This window comes from Bos taurus, chromosome 29 (genome assembly GCF_002263795.3).
Source record: "Bos taurus isolate L1 Dominette 01449 registration number 42190680 breed Hereford chromosome 29, ARS-UCD2.0, whole genome shotgun sequence".
NCBI classification, from domain to species: Eukaryota; Metazoa; Chordata; class Mammalia; order Artiodactyla; family Bovidae; genus Bos; species Bos taurus.
Window position 1 is genome coordinate 32,696,492 of NC_037356.1, and position 7,195 is coordinate 32,703,686.

Genomic DNA, 7,195 nt, shown 5'->3' on the forward strand with positions numbered 1-7,195 from the left:
TGCTTTACACACACACACACACACACACACACACACACACACCCCATGCCTGTTTCTCAGGATTTCTATACACTGAATGCCTGTTTGTCTAAAGTTTGTGGGGGGCTGCTGCTCTGTGTCCACATAGACTCCCTGGTGGTCCCCTCTCTGCTGTCCTCGTGGAGGGAGGACCTGAATCTTCCAGGCTTCTCCAGAGGCTTCTCCCTCCTCTTTGGACCCTTGCAGTCCCGCTCCACGAGGCTGCGCCCCTCCCTACCCAGGAGACAGTGTCCTCCTCCCCACTGGCTCCCTCTCCCTTCCCCTTCTCCAGCATGAGTTTGAAGCCACGTCTTCCCCTTCTTTCATTAAGCTCACCTCTACGCCAGTCTAACCTGTTCCTTTCTCCCTGCTTCCTCTTAATGCATCTTTTGTCATCATCGTTGTGATCCTGCCATTCTTCCAAAGAGCACACGGATGTGTTTGGTTTCCCTGTTAGAGCATGAATTCCTTCAGGCTGTTTTCCAGTTGATACGTTCCGAGTTTCTGCACAGAGGCTCCCAAGAACCACACACAGGCACTGGAAGATCAGGACCTGCTGACACCGCTCCTGGCCCAGGGGTTCTGTGTTCTCAGCAGGAGGGTCGGTCTGGCTTTGAGCCATACACTGCCTCTCCCATCACTGACCCCTGTTAGCACCTTGCTTGCTGGCGGCAGGGCAGGGGGCTGCCAGCACTTTTCAGAGAGGAGAGAGAAGGCTGAGCAAAACATCTGTTGTCCTCAGAAAGAGTCCCACCAGCCAAGGGACGCTATGCCAGGCTTCTTCCCCAGGGACAGAGGCACTGGGGAGGGTGATGGGGAGCCCCCACTTGCTGGCCTGCAGGGACAAGGGTCAGCTCACCTCTATCTGGCTAACCCTTTGAGGGGAAAGGCATTGAAGCGGCTTCGAAGAAGAAACCCTTGGAACATTCTCCAGATCACAGGCTGGGATGCAGCCGGCAGCCTGGGAAAAAGATGCATACAGAGGTGTTTGTCTAAAACAGAATTAAAATCTTATGTAGGGCTTTCCGGGTGGCTCAGTGCTAAAGAATCTGTCTGCCAGTCCTGGAGACACAGGTTCGATCCCTAGTTGGGGAAGATCACACAGGCTGAGAAGCAACTAAGTCTGTGTGCCACATATACGGAGCCCACGTGCTGCCAACTACTGAAGCCCGCACGCCCTGGAGCCTGTGCTCCACAAGAGAAGCCACTGCAATGAGAAGCTGAAGCACTGTACCTGGAGAGTAGCCCCCATTCAGCACAACTTGAGAAAAGCCCATGCAGCATAGAAGACCCAGCACAGCCAAAAATAAATAAATAAAAAATTTAAAAATCTCCTATTTAGACGCAAATCCTATTTGTAGCTGGTGGCGGGTGGGTGAGGCGGTCTGCTCTGGCTCCTGAGGTGATGTGGGAGGTGGCTGAAGGGAAGGCATCGGTCCTGGAGGACTGGGGGGACAGGGAAGGAGGAGGTGGCAGCTGCGCCTAGGGCTCACGTCTAAAGCCTTGGGGCTGGCAGCACTTGCAGGTTGTGGGGAGGGAGGGCTGGGGGAGACAGCAGAGAGAGGCCTGACACTCAGGCAGGAAGCCAGCAGTGACCTCTGCCCTCAGAAAGTGGGGTGTCCCGGCCTCTGGGCCCAGCAGCAGTGTCAGCCCCATTGGAGTCAGCAGGCGCTTCCCGTGCCTGCCCAGGGCTGGTGCCAAGGGCAGGGGAGCTGCGAGGGGGCCAAGGAACATGTCTCTGTCCTCAGTAAGCTTGCCGGAGACACACCTGAGTGAGTGTTGGAGCAAAGGCGGGGATTCCAGCTAGATCTCTATGTTTCTACCCTGCCCCTACCCAGGAGCTGGTGTTCTTTGTGGGCAAGGAAGGTGATTCATGGAGGGCGCATCCCCACCATGTCCTTACCAGGCTAGGCCACTAAGGTAGCATTGAGTCCTTATGTTGGACCCTTGTACACCCGGGAGGGTGATTAACACTGGAACAACAGGTGTGCGATAAGTCACCTGAACCTGCCTCTAATCCCAGATTGTTGCCCCAATCCTGGGCGGAGGGTGGTTTGGGAGGCAGAAAGGTCCTGGTAACACCGCCTCTAATCCAGGTGCAGATGCTGAAAAGAACGGAGCTCTGCATCAGCCTGCTTCGGCCTCCCTGCCTCCTTTTGCTCTTGCCCCTCCTGTGGACAGGGGATGCGTGGTCCTCCCCGCCTCCTCCCCCATCCAGCTGTGTGTGCCCGTCCAGGTGTGCGTGCTCATCCAGCCATGCGCACTGTCGGCCCCTGGCTGCTCCAGGTCAGTGGTGGCCGGGAGGGTGCGGGCAGACGCTGTGGTTGCTGAGGGCTGGTAAGTCACCGTGACAGGCCCCTTTCATACTGACCTCCTTTCCTTCCAAAACCCTCTTCCCTCTGTTTACTCTGGTGCTGATTTATTAGATATGCAGTTAAGTGCCCATTTAGCTCTGCAAACTGTCAGCACCCCTGCTTTATGAATAAGATTATTCACTGACAAAACCTTTGAAACATTTTTTTTAACAAGAGGGTGGGGAGGAATGGGGGAGAGGAGAGGACCAGGAAGTAGCGCCCCGGGTCAGTGAGGAGGCCAGGAGGGACCGAAACCAGAGCGTGGCCTCTCAGCTCAAGAATGCAGCCAGCGCCTGGAGCTGCCTCACACTCACCCTGTCCATCAAGACAGGTGTCATTGCGTCCATGGGACTGTGGGGTCTAGAGTTCACTCCTTTGTCTCAGCTGCGTGTGCCTGCTCTGAGTGGTTCTGAGAATCTCAAGGCCTGCTGGGTGAGTCGGTGCCCCTTGGGCGTCCTCGGTTGATGGGCCGGTTCTGCCAGGGCTCCCCTCCTCCATCCAGGTGGCATCTCTTCCCAAGCACCCACTGCTTAAACACACAGAGGGTAGCTGACCCTGGTCCGTGTCTCTCTATACCCTCTGACCAGATGCCAGGCCCTGCAATGAGGACCACTTACATCATCACACCTAACACCTCAGCAGCCCTGTGATGGCAGCATAATTAGCATCTTGGCTCAGAGATAGGGAAGCGAGGCCAACATGGTGAGGTCTCCCCAACACAGCTATGGGTCTGTCTCCCCCACAAACCATGCCTGGGCTTACTTCTAAGAAGGCTGAGGTGACCAAGTCTGATCTGAGGTCAGTAGCACCCTGCAGGTGCCCTCACCCACCTCCCACACAGCTGTCACTGGGGTCCCCATCATGGCATGCTCTTACAGTGCGGGGTACAGAGAACAGAGCGCAGTCTTCCCCTCAGGTGTGAATGATCAAGTCCTCCAACTACCCACCTGTGATGGTGAATACCTGGTTCCCCCTCCCACTTCTATTGTGTTTTCAGAGGCTTGGAAAGAGTCGGAGTTTGGGGGTGTGTTGTCCTTGGCAGTGACCTTGGAAAGGGGTGCTGGCATCTGGAGGAAGCTTGATGGGAGGGGTCACGTCTGAAGCACAGAGACAGCATAGATCCTCGCTACCAAGTGGCAGGCAGTGCCAGGGGATACCGGCTTCCACCCCGAAATGGGAGGGGCACAGAGAAGCTGGGAGACCCCCAATAGGATCTGTGTGGAGTCATGAGACTTCTATTCTGGCTCTGGACGTGGATGCTGTGCCTTCTTGGCAGTCCTGGGTGCCCTCTGAGGTCTAGGCCAGCCTTGGAGCTTGCCTTCTGGACCCAGAGGTCCCAAAGCTAGTGTTCCTTTTCCTGCTCCTCCCTGTCCTCCTCTTGATTTCTCCCTCAGCCATTTATTTCTCTCTATTTGTAGTATGTGTTCAGTGCAAACAAATTCCCTAATACGAGAAAGTCACTGTGAATCTGAGCATCGTTAACACAGATACAAGGATGATCCAAGCAGATGTTCCACACACAAATAGAAAGCAACAAGGAGTATTCATGAGATATACAAAAGCTTGAGATGTGTTGGAGATGCTTGTTTTATACTGTTTTCTAAGAATGGCAAATATTTGCTTTTGTTATCAAGACTATACGCCTGTTTGGACCCTGGAACACCAGAGTATGGTCATGGTAATCAAAGAATACAATGAGTGCATATTTCTAAACATAGGTTTCTGCACACACAGACAGTTGTATAAGATGTACTTTCCAGAATCAAGCTGTTTTCAGACCAGGTGTCTGGTTCTAACCATTTAAAACACTGGCTGACAGAGTGTGCTTCAATGCTAGCCTTATTCATATAGGTGCAAAAAGTATTTATAAAAATAGCATAAAAGAATTTTTATGAGCTCAATTCAGGTTAAGTTTCCAATGTTCAATTTATCTCAGTTTTTTTTTTTTTAATTTCTTTCAAGATTTACAAAAAATGTTCACTGGATGTTTTAAATTTTTACATATACTGAAAAAAAGGCACTAATTTAAAGTTATTTGGGACATCCCTGGTGGTCCATTGGTAAAGACTTCACTTTCAGTGCGAGGGGTGTGGGTTTGATTCCTGGTCAGGGAGCTAAGCTCCCACAAGCCTCAGGGCCAAAAGACATAAAACAGAAACAATATTGTAACAAATTCAATAAAGTCTTTAAAAATAGTCCAAAAATTCTTAAAAATAAATAAATTTATTTGGGGTCATATTCTCTCAGCCAAAAGAATCTGACTCTTTTGGTGAATGGGAATATGTGAAGGGAAATGCCCAGTTTTCAACCTTTCTGGCTTATAAGCAACATTTAGTAATTATCTTCCATTTTGGGTAGTTTCCAATCTATAACTACTCTGGCACACGCCAGTTACTTTCAGCAAGTCAAGTGCAAAACCCTGGAGGAAACAATTTAGTTCCCAAGAGAACAGTGAAGGCTTATCAATGGAAACCTTTATCCAGAATAAGTCAGCATTAAATCAGTGCTGCTGAAATAATACAAAGAAGCTTCAAGGTAGAACCTGCAGGTTCCCTCCACTGTACACATTGATAAGGAACCTGGAAATTTTCATACTATCTAGTTACTTTACATCTGTATAGATTTAACCAAAGTGAAAACTGAATCTCCATTCTACATTCTGTTTTTTTATTCTAGATCAAGGTAAAGTCTTTTCATTTCCAAAGTGGGGTTTTGGGTATCCACATTTCCTAAGCCATATTATTTTTATACTTGGATCTCTCTTTGATTTTGTATCAGAAATCTCATTTTCCAGGTTTTTAACATTGGCATCTACCATAAAATTAAATCCCTCAGATGTTCTTCAAACCAATCACATTTAGGAGTCTCAATAACTAAGCCACTGCTGTACAGCAGAAATTTTTACAACATTGTAAATCAATTATTCTCAATAAATTTTTTTAAAAGCCCCCAAACACCCCCACCCCACCCTCCAAAAAAGAAAGTAAGTGCTAAATAATTGTTTGATATGAGGGACATGGACAACTGTTAGACCCTGTAATGCTTACCTTTATGTGTCAAAATTAGCTAAGCTATGTTGTTTGGTCAAACATCAGTTTAAATGCTGCTGCGCAGATAGATATGATTGCCATTTATAATCACTGGAAAACTGTATGAAGTTTCCTCAAAAAAAAAAAAAAATAGAACTACCATAGGATCTAGAAACTCCACTTCTGGTATTTATGTGAAGAAACCAAAACAACAAAAATGATAGCTACACCCCCATATTCATTGCAGCATCATACATGCTAACCAAGATATAGAAGCAACCTAAGTGAATACTGACAGATGAATGAATAAAGAAAATGTGGTATGTATATATATGTATAATATATATCAGATCAGATCAGTCGCTCAGTCGTGTCCGACTCTTTGAGACCCCATGAATCGCAGCATGCCAGGCCTCCCTGTCCATCACCAACTCCCAGAGTTCACTGAGACTCACATCCATCGAATCAGTGATGCCATCCAGCCATCCTAATGAAATATTATTCAACCATAAAAAAGAATGAGATATTGCCATTTGTGACAACATGGATGAACCTTGAGAGCATTGCATTAAGTGAAATAAATCAGACAAAAATCAAGTATCATATAACCTCACTTATGTATTAAATCTAAAAAAAAGACAAACCACACATACACCCCCCTCAAAAAAAAAAAAAAAGAACAAACTGAGCTCATAGATACAAAGAACAAATTGGTGGTTTCCAGAGGTAGGAGTGAGCAAGATGGGTGAAGGTGACCACAAGGTACAAACATCCAATTAGAAGATAAATAAGTCCTGGGGGTTAGTATGCAGCATGGTGACTACAGTTAACAATTTTTTGTTGAATATTTCAAAGTTGCTATATGCAGAGTACATCATGAGAAAAGCTGGGCTGGAGGAAACACAAGCTGGAATCAAGATTGCCAGGAGAAATATCAATAACCTCAGATATGCAGATGACATCACCCCTATGTCAGAAAATGAAGAACTAAAGAGCCTCTTGATGAAAGTGAAAAAGTTGGCTTAAAGTTCAACATTCAGAAAACTAAGATCATGGCATCCAGTCCCAACACTTCATGGCAAATAGATGGGGAAATGGTGGCTGACTTTATTTTTGGGGGCTTCAAAATCACTGCAGATGGTGACTGCAGCCATGAAATTAAAAGATGCTTACCCCTTGGAAGGAAAGTTATGACCAACCTAGATAGCATATTAAAAAGCAAAGACATTACTTTGTCAACAAAGGTCTAAAACCAAGGCTATGGTTTTTCCAGTCGTCATGTATGGATGCGAGAGTTGGACTGTGAAGAAAGCTGTGTGCCGAAGAATTGATGCTTTTGAACTGTGGTGTTGGAGAAGACTCTTGAGAGTCCCTTGGACTGCAAGGAGATCCAACCAGTCCATCCTAAAGGAGATCAGTCCTGGGTGTTCTTTGGAAGGACTGATGCTAAAGCTGAAACTCCAGTACTTTGGCCACCTCATGCGAAGAGTCAACTCATTGGAAAAGACTCTGATGCTGGGAGGGATTGCGGGCAGGAGGAGAAGGGGACGACAGAGGATGAGATGGTTGGATGGCATCACCGACTCGATGGATGTGAGTTTGAGTGAACTCCGGGAGTTGGTGATGGACAGGGAGGCCTGGCGTGCTGTGATTCATGGGGTCGCAAAAAGTCGGACATGACTGAGCGACTGAACTGAACTGATGCTGTACATCTGAAACCAATACAATGTTACATGTCAGTTCTATCTGAAAAAAAATTGTAAAAATTGTCAAACTAAAGAAAGTTTTACAATG